This window comes from Rhineura floridana, chromosome 6, assembly GCF_030035675.1.
Source record: "Rhineura floridana isolate rRhiFlo1 chromosome 6, rRhiFlo1.hap2, whole genome shotgun sequence".
Lineage (NCBI taxonomy): Eukaryota > Metazoa > Chordata > Lepidosauria > Squamata > Rhineuridae > Rhineura > Rhineura floridana.
In genome coordinates, this window is record NC_084485.1 from 142,200,401 (window position 1) to 142,224,246 (window position 23,846).

General features: G+C 43.3%; 1 long non-coding RNA gene across 1 annotated transcript in view; it reads right to left on the reverse strand.

Moving 5' to 3' along the window:
• The window catches only part of LOC133386795 (uncharacterized), a 74,314-nt gene extending 64,516 nt beyond the window's left edge, over positions 1-9,798 (reverse strand). Inside the window, exon 1 of the long non-coding RNA XR_009763296.1 lies at positions 9,743-9,798. This is a non-coding gene — a long non-coding RNA (uncharacterized LOC133386795). The remainder of the gene's footprint in view (positions 1-9,742) is intronic.
• Between the last annotated feature and the right edge of the window lie 14,048 nt (positions 9,799-23,846).

The following is a 23,846-nucleotide window of genomic DNA, read 5'->3' on the forward strand; positions in this document are numbered from 1 at the left end:
TAGCTATACCGTTACTCGAAAGTAATCATTACAATTACACTTAAGTTACTTTTTTTAAAAAACGAGAGTGTCTACAAGGTGCTGGCCTTGGCTACTGCAAACTAAGTCGCCTAAAACCACATTAAAAATAAGCACACACACACACGAGGGTAGCAGAATAATTCTTTTTATCCATAAGGTAACAGTGGTGGTCTCTCCGCTGGTAAGGGAGGTGGGGAGGGAGGCAGAGGCCAGTACTCAGATCTTTGCACGTCAAACCAAGTGCAACCCCACCCCTCCCTCCCTCTCTCCCTCTCCCTCTCTCCCACTTTCCCCCTCTCCCTCTCCCTCCCTCTCTCTCTCTCTCTCCCACCAAGCATAATCTCTCTCAACCACCTCCCAGACCCTGCCCTGCCACCAAACCCACCCAAGCAAACATCTTCCCCTGAGATGCAGCAAGGAAGCCAGGGAGGCCTGCGGAGGCACCTTTGTGTGCCAAGTGCAAACACAATATTCACACACACATGTTGACATCTTTTACCTCCACAATTCTTAATCTCCATTCTGCTGCTGCTGCCTCCTCCTCCTCCTTTATTCATGTTCTTGCCCTCCGGCTCCTTTCTACATCCACTCCATTCTTCACCACCCATCTTGCTCTCATCGCCTCCTACCCACCCACAGAGCAAGAGGGAAGAGCGACGCTGCACAGAAGCCCAGTTTGAGGCACATGATTTTCATCCACAAATCAGAGGAACAGAAGACTTTTCCTGCTCCCCCCCCTCAAGTAATGCTCAAAAGTAATGCTGGAGACATTACAATTACTCCACAAAAGTAATACAATTACTCCTTGGTCTATTACAATCAAAATGTAAAGGAATTACCCACTCGTTCCTCATAAAAGTAATGAATTACAAGGGTTTTTTTAACTAATTACTTCCAAGCTCTGTCTAACTGTATAAAAACATTGAGCAACACAGAGCCTAGGACACAGCCCTATGGCACTCCATTTGAGGATTCCCATCAGGTTGACACAAAGCCATTAATGAGCACTTGTTGGGTATGGTTCAATCATCTGTGGATTCACCTAACAGAAGTATTGTCCAGCCCACACATCACCATCTTGTCAAGCAGGATTTCACAGGAGACTTTATCATATGTTTTGCTGAAATCAAGACACAATATATCCACAGCATTCAATCAAACTATTAACTCTATTTTTAAAAAGGAGAAGGGGCATAGCTCAGAGTTAGAGCAGTGCTTTGAATGTAGAAGCTCTCAAGTTCAATTGCTGGCATCTCCAAGCACGACTGGGAAAGTCCCTTGCCCAAAACCCTGGCCACTGCCAGTCAGTATGCACAATGTTGGGGTAGGTGACCTGATTCAAGGCAGCTTCTTGTGTTCCTGTGTGATAAGGTTGATCTGGCATGATTTATTCCTAATAAACCCTTGCTAGTTCTTTGAAAACAATGCATTTATCAATGCATTCTTTTCTAGATGTTCACGAACTGACTGCATAATAATCTGTGCCAGGATTATGCCTGGTACCAACATCACAACGGCCAGATACATAGATCTGTTCTCCTCCCCTGTTTGAAGACAGGAGCAATTGCCAGGCTGCTACTACCTCACTTGTTCTCAAAGAATTCTCAGTTCAAACTTTGTTCTAACCCTCATAGCCTTGCATGTGGCAGGGGAAGGGAGGATTTTTGTTTGGACCATGGCTGTGAACTCAGCCACCCCTGGGGTGTACTCCTGTAATTAAAAAATAGAACAGACATTGCAGCATGCTGTGCATTAAGTATAACATGAACTATCTCTCCAAGAGAGGTGGCAGCCATATCTGCTTTGCATTTATGTGTGGAGCTGTGTTTGGTACATTTACATTATTTGTGTAAATTAAAACAAAGCTAAGAATTCAGGGTATAATCATCATGTCATTCAAGCCAACTGACTTGCCAGCCAAAACATTTAACAACGTGTGGATTTAAAACTTGCACATATTGCAATTGCAGACTTATCTGACACTTGGTGTGAATTTTTGAGCAACTGATAAAAAATCACAGCAGAACAAGTGAGGCTTGGAGATGGGAGGAACGGGGAGCGGAGAAGATGAAAATATACCATAATCTGGGGGGTGGAATTTGGCACAAGATCCCATTCTTAACATGAATAACATTTCTTTTTTATGGTATTACATATTTCCCAAAGTAGTGAACTATCTAGCAGCAGTGTTTCTTGGGATAAAAGACTACTGGAGACCTATGGAGTTTTTTAATATTTGTTTAATTTATACACACACAACCTATGGGTTGTATCCAGTGCTGCTGTTCTGCTAGCGCAGCAGACGTCTGCGTGTGCAACAGAACATTCCCCTCCTCTCTACCCCCCCTGCACACGCTCTAAATCTGCTCCAGAGGGTTGGAGGACCCTGCGGAGCAGTTTTTGAAGGTATCCTGGGAGAAAAGAGGAAAGGGAAGTCCCATTGCATGAGTGGTACTTCACGTGAACAGTGTTTGGTACAACCCTGCGTTTTTTAATGTACGCACAATCTATGTGGGGAATCAGCCGCACACACACAGTGAGCAGAGAGGAAACAGACACCCCTTCATAAGGCAGCAAACCCACTGTCTCTACATCAGATTCCCAGGAGATCTTTTGCACTCTGAGGTATTTTACCTTTAGTTAACTCCCAGCCCTGAACTCTTTCTTTCTTTCTTTCTTTCTTTTTCTTACTTACTTATGTGATTTATATCCTGCCCTCCCAGCAGGATCCCATTCTTTACCCATTCAAACTTCAGAACTAGGTCTAAATGGCTTCTTTGCCTCCTGCCATGAGTTTGAAGACATTACTGATGGGGACTATAGCTGTGAGCACACAATTCACCTACAACAAAGCGTTTCCATTGGTCACACCTGGAGGGGCAATGGGTTGATCTGCTGATCAGCTGGGAAATCTGTGTGCAGCTGAGTTTAAAAAAAACCACTCAAGCTGATCCCACCAGGTTTTACAGTAAAAAGGGGTGAGGTTTAATTAGCATTGTGTGCCCCCATTTTTACCTTTAATTTTTAATGCTCTCTGTTTATGTTTTTATATGAACTATATTTGTGTTTTGCTGTTTGTCGCCCAGAGTGGCAGACTAACCTCTGCCAGATGGGCTTCTAATTAAATCTAATAAATAATAATAATAAATAATTTTCAGAAAAGAGAGGTGGACACACACTGGAACCAGCAGAACACTGAGTGTGTCTCTATCCTACATTCCATATATGGGGAAAAGCATACAAGCCATCAGTTAGTTATCAATGAGAAAATAACTGATTATGTTAATCTATTAGCAAGCCATCATCCTAAAAAAAGAGAGCTCCCTAGCAGGCCCTCCCTTAGCATGTGTGGGGCCCGGAGCAAAAGCATAGTTGCCCCCCCACATTCCCCCCCCACATTCTTTCTCTCTATATATATCCTTTCCTCCAGGCAGTGGCAGAGGCTTTGTATTTCGGCTGCTAGGAGCTTGCGGCTGCGGCTCCCTTTTTTGCAGCCTTCGTTGGCAGCAGTGGCGGCTTTGTATTTTTCAGCTGCGGTTCCCTTTTTTGCAGCCTTTGCTGTAGACTCGCTTAGCGTTTCTCGCTGTGAGGTTTTCTCCTTCCTGGCTCGCTACCGCGGCCGTCAGGAGACCGCCGCTGCACCTCTTCCTCCCGGCTCGTTTCTATGCTCCCCTCAGCTCACTACTGCGGCAGCGAGGAGGACGCGTCTGCTGCTTTTATATGCAGATCACCAAGAACGGGGGCCCCCAAAGTGCGGGGCCCGGGGCAACTGCCCCACTTCCCGGTACCTAGGGGTGGCTCTGCTCCCTACCATTCATAACAATATACTGCAGTTCTACAAATTACATAGGCATAAAGTATACTTTCTCCATTTTGGCAAAAATTACTTGAGTGTTTTGAATCAGAAATATATCCTATAGAACAGCCTTTCCCAACCTTTGGGTCCCCAGATGTTGCTGGACTATAGTACCCACAAGTCTTGACCCTTGGCCATGCTAGCTGGGATTGTAGTCCAGCAACATCTGGGGACCCAAAGGTTGGGAAAGGCTGACCTAGAACAAGGATGGGAAACTTGTGGCCCTCCAGATATAGTTGGATTATTATTATTATTATTTATTGCATTTATATACTGCCCCATAGCTGAAGCTCTCTGGGTGGTTTACAATAATTATACAGATTATAATTCCCATCATCCCTGACTTCTTACCATGCTGGCTGAGGCTGATGGGAGCTGGAGTTAAACAACATCTGGAGAGCTATAGGTTTCCCCTCTCTACTCCATAAGGCTCTACCAGCTTGTTTGTTTTGCTTCATATATACCTATATTTATTTATTTATTAAATTTATTAGTCGCCCATCTGGCTGGTTGTCCAGCCACTCTGGGCGACGTACAAGATAAAAAGCAATACATTAAAACGTTAAAATTTAAAACCATAACAGTAAAAACCTAACCCACCCCAAAAGCCTGCCTGAAGAGCCAGGTCTTCAAGGCCTGGCGGAAGCTCATCATAGAAGGGGCATGGCGGAGATCATTTGGGAGAGAGTTCCACAGGGTGGGGCCACTATTGAAAAAGCCCTCTCTCTAGTCCTCACCAGTCTAGCTGTTTTATATGGATACAGTTTTATCAAACCCACCCTTACATAGATCAGGTACTTGAAAAATCCAAGCATCATTTAGGAACACTTGCCAGAGATGGGACTGGCGGTGGATCCTTATGGGGTATACATGTGACAACAAACCTGAGTTTAATGTGGTACAATGTGCAAGATGGGCCTTCATGTAGAGGACACCTGCTTCCAACATGGAATGCACGGAAGGGGAAAATCAGTGAAACGTCGACTAATTGCAATAGATGAAAGAGGAGGGAAATGAAATAGTTACCTCATTCATTGCCATGGGAGCAGAATGAGTTGTAATTATTCTGAAGGTGGAAACCCTAGTGGACAAGCAGCCAGGCTGCCAGCAAATCATCCCAACCTTTTATAAGCTAAACAGTTTCTGCTTGTGTGCGTTTTTTAATAAAACATTCCTGAAATAGTTCATGTTGTTTTCTTTACTTGCCAACTGCTGTGTGAATTGTCAGCTGTATACTTGTCATCTTTTGCAGTTTCAACTTCAACACTCAGTACATTTCTTCCGACTCAGAAAACAGTCCCTTTATCAACGCCTTGCAGATAAAAATCAAACCACTTATCAACTAAAGGGTTCATTTGTTCTCTTTTGATATCTGCTTTCCAGGTTTCCAACAGGATGAAAATCCTCCAGTTTCTGTTGGCCACACTTGTCTCCCATCCCTTGTTTGCAAAGGTAAAATATAGTACTGACAAGACATAAAGAGTGATCTTAACTTGTAGTATCCTCTGAGTTGCATGCTGGGATGCTACATGTTATCTTCATAAAGTTATCTATGTATTGTTTTATATGACCCAGTTCACTCAGCAGCCTGTAACCTGCGCACAACATTTTTAAAAACCTCCAGATGATTGTAGCAGTAGATGCCACAAGCAACAACTACAGGCATTTGTGGAGAGCCCCAGCTGCTCCCATTGCCAGTTACATGCTCAATGACCCTCTGCAAGCACTTGACTTGATAAGAAAGAGGAAGGAGGAGGTCTCTGCAACTTTGTTGTTAAATGTGTGCGTCACTTATGCTGATGCCCCAGGTGACTTACAATTACAGAAGAAGATCCATAACCAACCCTCCATTATATAAAATGCATCCCCATTCAAATCAAGACAATTATCTCCAATAAACAACACTAAAAACTGTCAGCCCGAGGAAGATGTTAACTCAAAAACTTTAAAAGCTGTGCCACTGTTAAAACAAATGAAACTGCTAAAATGTAGTAAAAAGCCTTGCTGCTCTTCACTGTTAGTTAAAAGCCAGGTGCTGGTAGAGGGTGAAGTGGATGAGAATATCTCAAATATTTGCAAAAGAAAATCAGTTCCTTTGCTTTGTAGTACTGTCCCTCCTCTTTGGGGAATGAGGACTACATCAGCTGCTTCCATGGGACTTCCCTTTAACAGGACCTGTACTGACACTTCCTCAGCAAAACTTACTTATCTAACTAGTCTGATGACTATTTTTGCCACTAGCAATTATTCATACTGTAACATTAACATTTACTAATAATGAAATTTAAAAGTTCATAGAGGTATAAATCCGTCTGAACAATAATATGTTCTGGATGCAAAGGAGTTTTGCATGATCACAGAACAGCCTTGCCATTCATTTGTGATGCATTCAGTGGGGCACATGTCAATCAGTGCCCTCAAGCTGCCATGGAGAGCTGGCAGCCATGTCCAGTGCACAGGGAGAAACTTTTTAACCAGGCAGGACTGGCAATCTGGCAAAAGGAATCAAGTGCCCTGCTGCCCCTTATGTCCCTTCACCCTGGGGCCTAACTAGTAGGGAAGAGCCATAGGTCAGTGGTAGAACATTGCATACCGAAAGTCCCAAGTTCAATCCTTGACACCTCCAGGCAGGGCTGGGACAGACGCCCATCTGAAATCCTGAAGAACCACTGCTAGATGGTCTGACTCAGTATAAGCCAGCTTCCTATGTTCCTAATTGTCCTGAGATGACACACAACCAGAGGCCAGTTTCTCCCATAGCTGCAAGGGGGACTCCCCACTCAAACAGCTTAAGATTTTGCAGGGGGATGAATTGGCTTTGGGGGAGTTCATTACAGAACACATCCTCTTAAGTGCCCTGTGAAACAGGTAGCTGCCCCACCAGCTGGATCCCTGTGGTTACTTGACATTTGTGTGTGTAAGCAGCCTTGTGGCGTGCATGTATATTTATCACATATCTGTAATGAAATATATGAAGAGCAACTTTACCCAGACTCGCTTCTGTCTGTTGGTACCAGATCTGAGGGGGGTGGGAGAGAATTTCAGAGCAGAAAAGTAACAAATATTCATCAGTGAGAAAAAGTACACTTCTGTGAATACCGGACAATTCTAAATGAACCTTAAATACCAAATTAAAATAAGGCTGCTGTCAAGTACATGCTTACATGAAAATTGATTCCATTAAAATCGACATACTTCACCAAAATAAGTTTTAGACTGGGAAGCACTAATATGAAAGCTACTAGGGCTGTGCACATCCCCCCTGACCCAAGCTGGGCAACATGAGACTCAGATTTGGCCCCAAATCAATTCAGGGGATTCGGCTAATGTTTTATTAGGGTCTTGTTTCAGAGGCAATCCAGGGTGTCTTGACCTAAACTCAAACTCAATCGAAGCCCGGATTCACCCAAATCAACCCAATTTGGTTCAGGATGCAGCCAGATCCAAAGCACAATCCTAAAATACAGCATTATTTCTCTTTCAGAAATCTAACATGCAGAGCAAAGTTCTCTCCTTCCCCCTGAAGTGGGAGACAAGAGGAGGAAAAAGTGTCTCCTCTTATTCTACCTTCTTTCCCTTCTGTAAAATGTTTTTGCTGGTTCACATACTTTGACTACTTGAGAAATTAAAGGTTTTCCTTTTTGCTTGCTGGCGTATAGTTTGTATAACTAAGTTGTGTTGTGTGTTGGACTGCTTTCAAGTCAATCCCGACTTATGGCAACCCTACGAATAGGGTTTTCATAGTAAGCGGCGTTCAGAGGGGGTTTACCATTGCCTCCCTCTGAGGCTGAGAGGCAGTGACTGGCCCAAGGTCACCCAGTGAGCTTCATGGCTGTGTAGGGATTCGAATCCTGGTCTCCCAGGTTGTAGTCCAACACCTTAACCACTACACCACACTGGCTTACAACAGAATTATTCTCACCACTGCTAACTGGAATTTAGTTCTGGTCAACCCCACAGGTTTGTTTCCTCTCTGAGCGTGGTAATAAGTCCATTACCAGGGAGTGGCTACTTTGTTTGATAGTGGCAAAGCACAGTCAAGGTTTTGTGGGAAATAATGTTGTCACTTGTGTAGGAGATGCATTTTAAATCATGGTTGTCAATGGCACTTGGTGCGGCTAATTTTTTAGTGGAAGTTTTATTTTCATATTGTATCAAATAATTGAAACAATATATTTTTATTATATTATCGCAAGTGGACAATGACAAAGGACCAAGAAGAAACCTTTGCCCTCCGCTCCTGGCCTTTCCCCAGAGTTAACTCTCTCTGTTAGTCCACAAAGAATTTATGTTTTCTTTCTTCTGTAAAGAAGTCCCAATATGTTCTCCCAAACTTCTCCTTGATTTTTATTTTTAGCTGCTTTTCACAGTCCTGATGAACAGCCTTAGTGCCATTCCCCCCGCCCCAAAATTTCACATATTTCTTACTGGTGATGTGATCCCAGCCAGCAAGATGGCTCTATGATACTATGGAGCTAGCCAATTAGATGTGGGTAGATAATGACTGCATAAAGATAATTCAGAGCAAGAGCAGGAAGCAGCACTCTCACTCTGAATGGACATTGGGATTTTAATATTTTTATCTTGTTCTCCCTCCCTCCCTGAATGAAAACAATAAAAAGCATTGAAAGGAAAGGTGATTTATACAAGAAGCAAACATTTCATGAGAAGGACTTCTCTCCATTTTAGTTCATGTTTACTGAAAGCTACTGAACTGGCAGGCTACTGCATTGTCCCAAACTAGTTAGCTTTTATATTCAGAGCAGAAATCAAAGTTCTCTGTTATTCAGAAGCATGTTTTGATCCTCACACATATGAAAGAACCTAAACCAGAGACATGAATTGAAGCTTACACACTATGCAAAGGATCTAAGTTGGCTACCATTTTTATTTATAGATATATAAAAACAATCTCTCTCTCTCTGTATTGACAATATACTGATAAGACAGGTTGTGTATGCCCCAAATATCCTTAAGGTCAGTGAACAGTGTTGCACCACCGCCTCCATGGAAGGATTATTTGGCCATTTTATGCATTTTAAAGCAAAATGGAGAGGGCTTCAGCTCACAGAGACACAATTTCAACACATCTGGGAGAATGATACAATATGACAATAAAACAAGACCTAGTCCTTTTACAGCCTCCTTTTGAAAGGGTTCCCATAAATGCTCAGCAAGCAGCTCTTATAATGAGCTTGTGAAGTCTGACTCCCATTTCCAAAGTTCAGAGTTCAGGAGCTGGTTGCTCAGCCAACCACAGTGAAAGTTCACCAGCCAAGCCTTGCAGTCCCAGAACAATCACGTTTACAGATTAAACTGAACTAAATAAAATAGAATACAACAGTAAGCAAAGGCTAGCATTCTCGGCTGTTGTGCTCCTTCCACAATAGACTTAAATGACTTTGTAGTATCCATAGTGGCTAAGAGACCTGCAAATCATGTTTGTTTGTTTATTAATATACAGTGGGCAGGATAGAGAGGCAAGCTCTGGTGCTGGAAAAAGTTTATTAAAAGCTCGACGCATTTCGGAACTGGTCCTTCGTCAGGAGCTACAAACATTAAAACAAACTCAAATCACTATAGTGAAGCCAACGCTGTGGTCTTGAACATAAACAAAATATTTTAGAGACCACATTTCATATGACTCATTTAACAAACATTTAAAAGACTTTTTTTAAAAAAAAACTTTGTTTAAATAAGTTGTCATGTGTTATCCTAGAACTTTGACATGATACTGACAACTTAGAGAGCTATAATGTGTGACTCAGAAGAGACAGAATCTTATACTGGTCATGGCAAAACAGCTTAAACATAACACTTCCGACCCTCCCCCAGGAGAACAGAAGGGAATAGCCCTGTACTGACCTGTGAGGATCTGTTTATCTTTCCTTTGTCAGGCAATGCACATTCTCTAAAAGAGGCCCACACTGCATACAAACTGAACTCAAATGCTGATAGTATAGATAAGATGTGTGTAAATCAGCTCAGCTGTGCAACGGCTGTGCTTGTCATTAGTACTGATCCGGCTGACACTTACAGTGACTGACTGACAGATACACAAGTTACAGAAAATCAGCAAAATTTCAAGAATACCCTTGGTTATGATGTTATTTAAAACTCAGAGAAATCCAACTCCTCATTTAACCCCAGAGGTACCAAACTTTTCAAAGAAATGATCCAAAATGCCTCCCTCCTGCTGAGTAGTCTGTTGTTACCCACAACTCTTTCAATGGCCCAAAATGTTATATCGTTTGCCTTATGTTGTTTCTCAACAATGTGTTTGACCAACGGAGCACCCATTCTTTGATGTCTTAGATTGCACAGATGTTCCCCAATTCTAAGTTTGAGTGGTCTCGATGTCTTCCCTACATAGATCCGGTTGCAGGGGCAGGAGATGAGGTAGACGACTCCTGCAGAGTTGCAGGTTAGGAAATCTTGATGTAAATGTGCTTTCCAGTATTGGGATTGGCGAAGAATTTTTTCTTTTGTGTAAATTTACAATATGAGCAGTGGCCACATGGATGGTGTCCTGTTGGATTAGATGTATGAAAAATAGTTGGTTGACACATGTTAACATCGCTCCTTGAATATTCTGTATGGATCAACCAGTCCTTGAGATTTCTTGCTCTTTTGAATGCTGCCATAGGTCGTTTTGTCAGGCCTGGCAGATCCTGGACCAAATGCCAATTGGAGCGAATGTATGTTTGGAGTCTCTTAGTAATTGGATTGAACAGAAGGATACATGCTGTGCAGCTCTGCACTGTTCTTTTTTGAGGGCATAACAAAATGTCACGTCTGCAGGCATTGGCTCTATTCATGGCTGTTCTGACCACCTTTGTAGGGTACCCTCTGTCATAGAAGTGTTGTGATAGAGATTGGGATTCCTGGAGGTAATCCTGATTTCTTGAGCAGTTACGCTTTACTCTTAAAAATTGGCTATATGGTAGATTATTTTTCAGATGTGCAGGATGATAACTATCGTACTTGAGAAAAGTGCTCCTGTCAAGTGGGTTTATGATAAATAGAAGTGATTAGACTCTTTGAAGATTTCTTAACTGTAGTGTCCAAAAAATTAATCTGCTCTGTACTGCAAGTTGTCTCAAAACTAGGATCTTGGGACATCAATCCATTGAAAAAAATCTTCCAACCCATCATGTGTGCCTCGCCAAATCAAAAATATGTCATCTATGTATTGTAACCATGAAATTATGTTTCTACCATGTGGGTAGTTGGCAAAAATGAATTGTTGTTCGAATTGTTGCATATATAAATTGGCAACTTCTGGAGCCATAGGGCATCCCATGGCCACCCCCTTGGTCTGCCAAAAGAACTTTTTGTTGAATGCAAAATAATTTTTTCGTAGAGCTATATCAGCCAGTGCAATCAAAAAATGAGTTGGTGGATTCCATACTTCACGTTTCTGTAGGACGTCAAAAATAATGTCCAGTGCCTGATCTTGTGGAATACTTGTGTATAAAGATTTGACATACATGGTGACCAGGATGTCTTCTGGTTGGATCTTGATAGGGCCTATTTTTTGTAGAAAATGTGTGGAATCCCACACATAGGATCTCATGGCCGGGATGAAGGGTTTTAAAAAATAATCAACAAACTGGGACAGTGGTTCCAGTATAGAATTGTTACCTGAAACTATGGGACGACCAGGAGGAGGACTGACACCTTTATGGATCTTTGGCAACACATAAAATAGGGGTGTCCTTGGATTTGAGTTCAGTTTGTATGCAGTGTGGGCCCGGTTTAGAGAATGTGCATTGCCTGACAAAGGAAAGATAAACAGCTCCTCACAGCTCCTGACGAAGGACCAGTTCCGAAAAGTGTTGAGCTTTTAATAAACTTTTTCCAGCACCAGAGCTTGCCTCTCTATCCTGCTCTTTGTTTGGTGCTGTTCCCTTTTGTTTCTGCTATTAATATACAGTCACAGACTCATTCAAATAAAATAGTCAATAAAACATCAGAATAGTTAAGATACAGAAATATAAAAATACAACATAAAGGAAATAGCAGTTAACAGAGAATCTTCTTGAGACTCCTTTGGGCAGAGAAGAGGAACTTAGCCACTGTCTCTGTTGTAGACTTATTAAAATCAGTTAGGAAATATTTCAAAAACCAGACCAACGGCCTGTCAGGAAAGTTCCTCATAATTGGGCCAAGTAGTCTATCATGATCCTCCCTATAAAACTTGCATACAAAAAAGACATGAGTCAATGTTTCAATTTTGTCACCACAAGGACACAGCCGGTCCACATAAGGGGCACCTTGGTACTGCCCTTCCAAGAGAGCGGGAGACAATTAAACCTGCAAATGCACAAAAGTTATTAGGCCATCTCCAATTCTTATCTTGTTTGCATGCATTTATCATTTCTTACACGCACAGCACAAGAAGGGGGGGGGACCAATTCACTTCCCAGTTCCCAGTTCCAAAACCACTCCTGCCTTTACACCTGATTATAGTACTTACAGACTAGTGGCCAGTGAATGGAGAGTTGCCAGTTTTTTAAATCTTTCTGCTCCTGTTTCTTTAACAGCAGGTCCTTCTGCACAATTAGCAGGTGATGTTGAATAAAAATGAATGGAAATGAATGGAAATATAGAACAAAATCTATAGACTGCATAATCAAAAAAGAAAGCTTGCTAAGCAGTTTACATAAAGTAGTATAAAATATTTATCCAAAGATACCAATAAAATCCGCAAAGTTTAAAAACAAGTTGTGCTGAACCCCAAGGGAAGGGTCCCATCAAAAGAGCGGTGTTTCATATTTCCCAGGCTCCCACAGCTAAGGGGTCAAAGAAGGCATGGACTCACAATCAGTCTGCTCCAAGGGTGGCTTTATTTCAGGTCTTGGCTTCACAGGCCAGCCACCACCATATCATCCCCAGGTCCATTCACCAGTAAGTGCAGTCCTTCTGTAGGCCTCTTTTCCTGCGGTGCTGGGCTTAAGTACTGTTGTCCATGGAGAGCTTAAGTCCAGGACTTTCCTGTAAGAACATAAGAACATAAGAAGAGCCTGCTGGATCAGGCCAGTGGCCCATCTAGTCCAGCATCCTGTTTTCACAGTGGCCAACCAGGTGCCTGGGGGAAGCCCGCAAGCAGGACCCGAGTGCAAGAACACTCTCCCCTCCTGAGGCTTCCAGCAACTGGTTTTCAGAAGCATGCTGCCTCTGACTAGGGTGGCAGAGCACAGCCATCATGGCTAGTAGCCATTGATAGCCCTGTCCTCCATGAATTTGTCTCATCTTCTTTTAAAGCCATCCAAGCTGGTGGCCATTACTGCATCTTGTGGGAGCAAATTCCATAGTTTAACTATGCGCTGAGTAAAGAAGTACTTCCTTTTGTCTGTCCTGAATCTTCCAACATTCAGCTTCTTTGAATGTCCACGAGTTCTAGTATTATGAGAGAGGGAGAAGAACTTTTCTCTATCCACTTTCTCAATGCCATGCATAATTTTATACACTTCTATCATGTCTCCTCTGACCCGCCTTTTCTCTAAACTAAAAAGCCCCAAATGCTGCAACCTTTCCTCGTAAGGGAGTCGCTCCATCCCCTTGATCATTCTGGTTGCCCTCTTCTGAACCTTTTCCAACTCTATAATATCCTTTTTGAGATGAGGCGACCAGAACTGTACACAGTATTCCAAATGTGGCCGCACCATAGATTTATACAACGGCATTATGATATCGGCTATTTTATTTTCAATACCTTTCCTAATTATTGCTAGCATGGAATTTGCCTTTTTCACAGCTGCCGCACACTGGGTCGACATTTTCATCGTGCTGTCCACTACAACCCCGAGGTCTCTCTCCTGGTCGGTCACCGCCAGTTCAGACCCCATGAGTGTATATGTGAAATTAAGATTTTTTGCTCCAATATGCATAATTTTACACTTGTTTATATTGAATTGCATTTGCCATTTTTCCGCCCATTCACTCAGTTTGGAGAGGTCTTTTTGGAGCTCTTCGCAATCCCTTTTTGTTTTAACAACCCTGAACAATTTAGTGTCGTCAGCAAACTTGGCCACTTCACTGCTCACTCCTAATTCTAGGTCATTAATGAACAAGTTGAAAAGTACAGGTCCCAATACCGATCCTTGAGGGACTCCACTTTCTACAGCCCTCCATTGGGAGAACTGTCCGTTTATTCCTACTCTCTGCTTTCTGCTTCTTAACCAATTCCTTATCCACAAGAGGACCTCTCCTCTTATTCCATGACTGCTAAGCTTCCTCAGAAGTCTTTGGTGAGGTACCTTGTCAAACGCTTTTTGAAAGTCTAAGTACACTATGTCCACTGGATCACCTCTATCTATATGCTTGTTGACACTCTCAAAGAATTCTAATAGGTTACTGAGACAGGACTTTCCCTTGCAGAAGCCATGCTGGCTCTGCTTCAGCAAGACTTGTTCTTCTATGTGCTTAGTTAATCTAGCTTTAATAATACTTTCTACCAGTTTTCCAGGGACAGAAGTTAAGCTAACTGGCCTGTAATTTCCAGGATCCCCTCTGGATCCCTTTTTGAAGATTGGCGTTACATTTGCCACTTTCCAGTCCTCAGGCACGGAGGAGGACCCGAGGGACAAGTTACATATTTTAGTTAGCAGATCAGCAATTTCACATTTGAGTTCTTTGAGAACTCTCGGGTGGATGCCATCTGGGCCCGGTGATTTGTCATTTTTTATATTGTCCATTAAGCCTAGAACTTCCTCTCTCGTTACCACTATTTGTCTCAGTTCCTCAGAATCCCTTCCTGCAAATGTTAGTTCAGGTTCAGTGATCTGCCCTATATCTTCCACTGTGAAGACAGATGCAAAGAATTCATTTAGCTTCTCTGCAATCTCCTTATCGTTCTTTAGTACACCTTTGACTCCCTTAGCATCCAAGGGTCCAATTGTCTCCCTAGATGGTCTCCTGCTTTGAATGTATTTATAGAATTTTTTGTCGTTGGTTTTTATGTTCTTAGCAATGTGCTCCTCAAATTCTTTTTTAGCATCCCTTATTGTCTTCTTGCATTTCTTTTGCCAGAGTTTGTGTTCTTTTTTATTTTCTTCATTCGGACAAGACTTCCATTTTCTGAAGGAAGACTTTTTGCCTCTAAGAGCTTCCTTGACTTTGCTCGTTAACCATGCTGGCATCTTCTTGGCCCTGGCGGTACCTTTTCTGATCTACGGTATGCACTCCAGTTGAGCTTCTAATATAGTGTTTTTAAACAATTTCCAAGCATTTTCGAGTGATGTGACCCTCTGGACTTTGTTTTTCAGCTTTCTTTTTACCAATCCCCTCATTTTTGTGAAGTTTCCTCTTTTGAAGTCAAATGTGACCGTGTTGGATTTTCTTGGCAATTGGCCAGTTACATGTATGTTTAATTTAATAGCACTGTGGTCACTGCTCCCAATCGGTTCAACAACACTTACATCTCGCACCAGGTCCCGGTCCCCACTGAGGATTAAGTCCAGGGTTGCCGTCCCTCTGGTCGGTTCCATGACCAACTGGTCTAGGGAATAATCATTTAGAATATCTAGAAACTTTGCTTCTTTGTCATGACTGGAACACATATGCAGCCAGTCTATGTCCGGGTAGTTGAAGTCACCCATTACTAACACATTTCCTAGTTTGGATGCTTCCTCAATTTCATATCTCATCTCAAGGTCTCCCTGAGCATTTTGATCAGGGGGACGATAGATCGTTCCCAGTATTAAGTCCCTCCTGGGGCATGGTATCAGCACCCACAACGATTCTGTGGAGGAGTCTGCCTCTTTTGGGGTTTCAAGCTTGCTGGATTCAATGCTTTCTTTCATGTATAGAGCGACTCCGCCACCAATACGTCCTTCCCTGTCCTTCCGATATAGTTTATATCCAGGGATAACCGTATCCCACTGGTTTTCTCCATTCCACCAGGTCTCCGTTATGCTCACTATATCAATGCTCTCCTCTAAGACCAAGCACTCCAGTTCTCCCATCTTGGTTCGGAGGCTCCTAGCATTAGCGTACAGGCACTTGTAAGCAGTGTCTCTCTTCAAGTGTCTTTGGCACTTGTGGTTAGGCCTGTGGTAATTTTGCTCTTCTGAATTTATATCCTGTGCCCCTGCTCTCACAATGCCTACTTCTAGGCCTACCCCTTTTAAAATTTCATCATTTTTTTTGGTTTTTATCCCAGGGGGGAGGTTTATTCCGAACCGGACCTTTCTCAGCTCCTGTCGGGTTTCCCCCCTCAGTCAGTTTAAAAGCTGCTCTGCTACCTTTTTAATTTTAAGTGCCAGCAGTCTGGTTCCATTCTGGTTCAAGTGGAGCCCGTCCCTTTTTTACAGGCCTGGCTTGTCCCAAAATGTTCCCCAGTGCCTAACAAATCCAAACTCTTCCACCCGACACCATCGTCTCATCCACGCATTGAGACTGCAAAGCTGGGCCTGTCTGGCTGGTCCTGCGCGTGGAACCGGTAGCATTTCAGAGAAAGCCACCTTAGAGGTCCTGGCTTTCAGCATCCTACCTAGCAACCTAGGTTCCTGTAGAGGAAAGGGGCTGGGCAAACCTGAAATCAGGCCCGGCACCAGCAGGCAGCCAGGTCAGGCACAGGTCCAAGGGCCCCTAGTGCTCAGAAAGGCCCCTACTTCGATCTATAGGTGGGTGCTTGGAGGATGGAGTTTCACAATCTGTGCCAGTGTCAGGGTGTGGGGCGTGATTTGCAGCCTGGGGTAAGGGCGTGATTTGCAGCCTGGGGTAAGGGACTGATGTGCATCACAAATAATGCCCCGTGACCCAATGCTGGTGCAGATCAGGAATTCCACCCTCCCAGCAACATCCCCTCATGCAGCCAGCACAGGCTTAAATAGGCCCAACCGCCTCATCTCCCATTTTGCCATGACCCTCCCTTAGAGACCTAGCTACTTCAGCTTCTTCTCTGCACTTCCACTGCCCCTCTTTCTCCTCTGTGAGCCATTTTATATCCTCCCGGTGTCCCCACCATTCTGGCTGAGGCCCTGCAGCTGTGCTCCTTCCTGCCCCTGGGACAGATGACGTAGAGGGCCCCACCAGCTTCTTTTAGAGGAGGTGGAGCCTCCAGTCAATGTCCATACCATATATGGTCTCTACAGGAGCCATTGCCTGGTTGATGCTTGTTAGTGTGGATTGGGGCCTACTTAGGAGGGCAAAGGATTGGCTAGCAAAGGACTGGTGAGCCCCTGTGGCCCATCACACAAGTATGACACAATTATGTTTTTAACAACACAGAGATAAAATCAATAGAATTTAAAGTTACATGTCTGGGGAGAGTCACGGAAACAAAAAAGTTTTTAAGAAGTCATCTAAAACAGTACAGTGAAGGCACCTTCCTGATGTGCCACCACACTAAAAGATCAATTTCTCTGAACATTACGTAGAAGTTGTAAAAGTGCAAGTTCTGAAGACTGAAGCTCTCAAGTGGGCACATATGGGGTAAGGCAATCCTTCAAGTAAACTGGTCCCAAGCTGTTACAGGCTTTATACACTAACAGTTACACCTTGAACTTGGCCCAGTAACAAATCAGCAGCCAGTGCAAATCTTTGAACAGAGGTATAACATGCTGACAGCATCTCACTCCTGTGAGCAATTGTGTTGCAGCATTTTGCACTAACTCCAGACCAACCACAAGGGAAGACTCACATAGAGTGCACTGCACTAATCCCATTTTGAGGTTATTAAACTCTGGAGTATTGTGGTCACGTTGTTCTGGTCCATGAACAGCCACAGCTGTTGTATCAGCTGAAGCTGATAAAAGGCATTCCTAGCCACAAAGGCCACCTTGGCTACAGTGACAAAGCTGGAATTAGAAGACCCTTCAGATTGGATTCTTGCCCTTTCAGAGGGAGTGCTGCCTCATCCAGGGCAGGCAATACGTACTTCATGTGCATGGTAACCACTCATCCAGAGCATCTCTATCTTGCCAGGATTCAAGCTCAATTCATTTCCCCTTATCCAGCCCACCACTATATCCAGGCCTGTAATGACCTCTTTTTCAAATGTTATGGAGAAATAAAGCCAAGTGTCATCAGCATATTGATGGAACGTTGTTCCAGATTTCCTAATAACTACTAACAGCAGCTTCATTAGATATTATATAGCATTTCGGATAAAATAGCACCAGCAGAACTCCATAGCATAATTGCCAGGGTGCCAAAAAGCTGGATGCTAGTCTCTGGACTTGGCCCCACAGGTAGGACCAGAGTCAGTGTAACATTTGTGCCCCCAATTCCCATGCCACAGAGTCAGTTCAGGAAGATACCATGGTCAATGGTGTCAGAAGCTGCAGAGAGGTCCAGAAGAAGGAGCAAGGTCGCACTCTCTTTCTCCTGTTCCTGATAGAGGTCACCCATCAGTGCAGTGAAGGCCAACTTAGTTCCTTAGCCAGGCCTGTGACCCAGACTGGAACAGGCCTATAAGGATGTCTGCAGTTGCTCAGGCATGACTCTCTCCAGCACCTTCCGTAGAAAAAGTGTATTTATGACTGATCAGACGTTTCAAGGTGACAGGGACCACTCCTTCATGCAGTGAAGCATTAACCATGCTCTGGACCCAACCAATCAAACCTCCTCTGCTAGATATGATAAGCCAAGCGGGACAGACAGATTGTGGTTGTTGGGTGTACAGCTGCAAGCACCTTGTCCACATCAAGCTGCATAAATGGAAAGTGTTTCCACAACACAATCACAGATCATAGTTTCTATTGGAACTACAACAACTGCAACAGGGCCGGCTCCAGGAATGTGGGGGCCATTGGGCATTAGCCTGCCCCAGGCCCCTCTGCTTCCCTTCCGCGATCCCACAGATCGCAAGACGAGCTTCCGAACTGCCTGCCATCCCCCGCCATCCCCAGAGCTTCACCTACCTTTCTCTGCTGTTCCTGCAGGGTTGCCATCAATAAAGATGGCGGCCGGGGTTTCCATAAGGGACTGAAGCCTTTGCCGCCATCTTGGTTGATGGCATGCAGCTCGCGCATTGCTGCCATCAACCAAGATGGTGGCAGAGGCTTCAGTCCTTTACAGAAACCTCGGCCGCCATCTTTATTGATGGCAACCCTGCGCAAACAGCAGAGAAAGGTAGGTGAAGCACGGGGGATGGCGGGCGGCTCAGAAGCTCATCTTGTGATCAGTGGGATTGTGGAAGGGGAGCGGAGGGCCCCTCAGGGCCCCCCCAGGAGCTCCTAGAGCTGTGGGGCCCTCGGTCCAGTGCCCAACCTGGCCACCCTTTGGAACTGGCCCTGACTGCAGAGTCAGGGTCTCTCCAAAGGCGAGCAACTTTATCTTCAAAATGTGCAGGCGGTTGGTCACAACAGGCCTTCAAGGGCTACAAGGGTCCTTCGCCACAGTAAGAGTCAGCAACCACCAGATATCTGTAAGTGCTAGCCAACTACAGTTCACAGCATTGCAGGCTGTGAAATGCACCTTCATCACATTGTACTGCCACATGCTAGGCATGATTATGTGCAACAGCCATTGTTCAGTCAACCTCAGAGCAAGACTCACACCACTTGCATTCTAGTCATTGTCTGGCCTCACAGGCCATATTTTAAAAGAATACCAAGGAGCCAGAAAAGATGTAAACTAGTGTAAAGTTGTGCATATTGAAATACCTTCATTTTACATATACACTGATGGGGTCTGAACTGGCAGTGACTGACCAAGAATTATACTTTGGGGTCGTAGTGGTGCAGCAGCTGTGAAACATTTTTCATGAGGGATCATTAGGAAATGTACTGAAAATAAAATTGCTGCTCTTTCTGGGAGGAAGGGCAAGATATAAATTAAATAAATTAAATAAATAATGCTGTTATGTAAATCTGTGGTACAGCCACATTTGGAATACTGCATACAGTTCTAATTGCCTCACCTCAAAAAGGATATTGCAGAGTTGGAAAAGGTTCAGAAAAAGGCAGCCAATATGATCAGAGGGATGCAGCAACTACCCTATGAGGAAAGGTTGCAACGTTTGGGACTTTTTAGTTTAGAGAAAAGAAGAGTCAGAGGCGACATGATAGAAGTGTATAAAATTATGCATGACATGGCAGAAGCGGATAGAGAAAAGTTCTTTTCCCTCTCTCATAACACTAGAACTCATGGACATTCAATTACCCTTAAATATTACCCTTTTCAGCGCCTATTGAAGACCTTCCTCTTTCAACAAGCTTTTTAAGTTGAGACCTTGTCCCAGTCTGCTTCTGTGTTGGAATTGCTTTTTAATATGCTTTTAAACCTTTTTTTAAAACAATGTTTTTTAACCTTTTTTTAATGACTTAAAGCTTTTTTTAAAAAAAATTAAAGTTGTTTTATTTTAATGTATTTTAATGTCTGTTTTTATGATGTTTTAAAGTGTTTTAGTGCTTTTGTTCACCGCCCTGGGCTCTTGCTGGGAGGAAGGGCAGGGTATAAATCAAATTAAATTTAAGCTGAATGTTGAAAGATTCAAGACAGACAAAAGAAAGTACTTCTTTGCACAGTGCACAGTTAAACTGTGGAATTTGCTCCCACAAGAGGCAGTGATGGCCACCAACTTGGATGGCTTTGAAAGAAGATTCAACAAATTCATAGAGGACAAGGCTATCAGTGGCTACTGGCCATGGTGGCTATGCTTTGCCCCCATAGTCAGAGGCAGTATACCTCTTAAAAGCAGTTGGCAGAAGCCACAGGAGGGGAGACTGCTCTTACACTCGGGTCCTGCTTGCAGGCTTCCCATAGGCATCTGGCTGGCCATTGTGAAAATGCTGAACTAGCCTGGTCCAGCAGGGTCTCCTTATGTTCTTAAGATGCTTGGGAGCAATTGTGTCAACCACTCATCTCATCCTGCCATTCCATGGTGAGATCAGGGCCTCAATAGGATTGTTAGCTCTGTCTGCTGGAAAATCCACCAAACCATTCAGGAATCCATTGAATTCCATCAGTATCTGGGAGCAGACTGTCTGAATGGGCCTACCACCCTCATAGGGAGGAATTGCCACCACCAATCCAAAGTTTATCACATTGTGTAAAGCTTCATCTGCAGATAAAGTAACTTTTTCAAAGGCATAGGAACAGGCCAGGCTATTTTTTGGGGAGAGGGAGAGTCGGTTGTTCTATGATGTCACATGATTGGCACATTGGCAGGGGTGCCCACCTGTCAAAATCCCTTGCGCTTCCCTCTTCCAAGTCTCCCCCCTCTCCCTTTAAGTCCCTTATCACAGAGAATTAAAGGGAAACCCGGGGAGACTTGGAAAACGCTTTTCCAAATGTCTCCCCCCCTCTCCCTTTATGTCCCCAGACACAGAGACTTAAAAGTAGCACAGACAGACTTTGAAAAGACTTTAAGACAGCCCTTGTGCTCCTGTATAGATTACAGCAAAGCCTTTGACTGTGTAGATCATGAAAAAGTTAAATAAATAAGCAGTTAAAGCTTGTGCATAACTTTGTGCCACTTTGATTGATCCTCATAAAGATAACCTTATTCTAATTTTGGAAGCAGGGTTCTAATGAACCAACACAACTACTTACACTTTTTGAGCTCATTCCGCAATTACGTATAACGATATGGATATGCCCTTCATTGGTCATTGTCATATGATGGTGAAGGCAGCCTTTTGTGTTTCAAATTGGAGGTTATGTGGCTATAGCCAGCTATTAACTATACAAGAGCTAAACAAAAGAGATGACAAAAGGTCATTCCCATATCCAAAGGGGATGCTTACAACAGTATCTTCCAAGAAAGTTATAGGTCTGCTGTCAAATAGAGTTCCATGCTTAATAGCACAATGTCAGTATCAGAAGCAAACATCAGGACATAACATTCTAATTTCCATTATTATGGGTTATCTGAGAGAAAGGACAAAGAACTCATGTTCCATGCATGCCATTTCTAGTACACATCCAGAGTTAAGTTCCTAGTGCTTCATTTTGTTTTCCTGGTGGTACTTGTGGGTCTCAGAAGACTGTAAGATGATTCTTCTGACTTAGTCTCTTCATATTTGTTTATGCAACAAAAATGATCTGTTAACTTAAAGGGACTACCTATTAATAACAGATTCTTTAAAGATCTCTCACTCTCTCACACACACCTCTTTACTAGTTTCTCATAGCTTAGTTTCTCATTGGTGAAAGAATTTGGAAATTACACTTGTCCTTCAGTTCTCCAGCTTGTTTGCATATGGTAATTCCTCAGCAGATTGGAGCTGTTTATCATATCCTGATATTTCAGTTTGACATTCATGAGGAAACAGTCATCTCAAAATCTGAATTACAGCATGCGCGTGGCTACTATTTCAGAGGAAACAAATTCTACAGAAATCAGTTCCTCAGGTAATCATGTCAGAGTGCCAGGGAAGCAAAGATGAACTGATTGTATTATTTCATATGTGGACCTTTGTTTCCAAAGTATGAAGCTCTTTCAAAGTCCAGTCTTGGAATGATTTTTCTTGTTACAGTTTTAAGAGAAGAGCACTCCTGTAAGTAAAATACTTTGTCCTAAACCTGGATAGTGAGGATTTGCATGGCATGTTGAAAATCCTCGTTGTGCAATGAACTAGCACCCTTCTGACTCAGCCAATCACATGGCAGCTTAGAAGCATTCTGGGTGCATGTGACATCATGTATAGGAGGCAGCTAGCCCACCCCCACATACCCATTTCCACAGGCAGAACACTTGAATGCAGGAAAGTAAGTTTGCATAAACATCTTCATGCATGTATAGTTTTGTTTTCCCCCTCATGGTAATGAGCTTGCAGCCCAAGCCTGGGTAAGGCTTCCCCTTGCAAGAAACTTGCTTTTGAAGGAGGAAGGCAATGAAAGCTGAAAACACTGGGGCGCTGGGGGTGCGGAAGTTCAAGGGTAGAGTTTTGCTCCTGCCCATCATCATAATGGTCAGATTACTAAAGGGTGTTGAAGGGATTTGTTTTAATTATGAAGTGAGAAACCTTAGTTGAAGTCTAGGCCAGAAGTGTTTTTCTGTGAGTAGTGAAGTGACCCCACCATACTAAGTGAGGGGTTCTCTTCTGTCATTTCCAGCAACACATGCAAAGAAAAAACATAACCCTGAAAAGCAGATGCATGGCTGCTTTTAGATTGCATTGAATCCCTATGCCCATTTCTAAAAGTAATTTTCTTTTCACAATGAGTAGTGGAGACTAAGCATGAAAAAATAACCAATGTGTTATGCATAATAGTTGCATGTCCAAATTTATCTGACTTTGACATTAGTGCTCAGTGTACTTGCTATGGAGAGTGTGGTGCCCTCTTCTGGTGAGGGTGAAGAGCAAGCAGCCGCCCTTCCAATGCTGAAGCTGCAGAGGTGGACACTGAGAATCTCACCTGCTGTGCAGAGATCTTCACTCTCTCTTTTGCATCAGGTTTGGGAGGAGGGCTGAAGTATGATTGGCCACTTAGAAGGGAGGAACTCCTCGCCTCCAAGAGGCCAAGCTCCCTATCCACCTCTCCTGAAGGAGAGACATCTGGGATGCTTCCGTGGCCGCTTGGAAGGGAGAAGCCCTCCATATCTTAAATTATTCTGAAACTTTATTGGGAACTATTTTTTGTTACAAATATATAATCTGTTTATAGAAAATTACATTCAAAGAATTTTTAAAAAACTATAATTGATCAAACCAACAAGCATCCTACCTATCCTCCTTGCAAGGAAGGCACAAAGGAGCTCCCTTGGCCAGTTGTAAGGATTGCTACTTGTGCAGCGCCTCTCTGAGCAGCCAAACCATCCAGCTACATTACAATAGTTCTGGCACCGGGGTACAAAATGTTACCTGCCTTGGGATTGTGTGGGCTCTATTCTGCTTCACTAGTTTTTTATTTTTGTTGCCTCTCAATCTTATTTTTATTAGAAGGATATTGTGTCATTTATTATATTCTGTTTTTATGATTGGACACTGTACTGAAATCCTCTGGATAAAAGATGGTCTAATGTTTTTAATACATGCATACACTGAAAGCTATTTTGAAAACCTAACGTGGG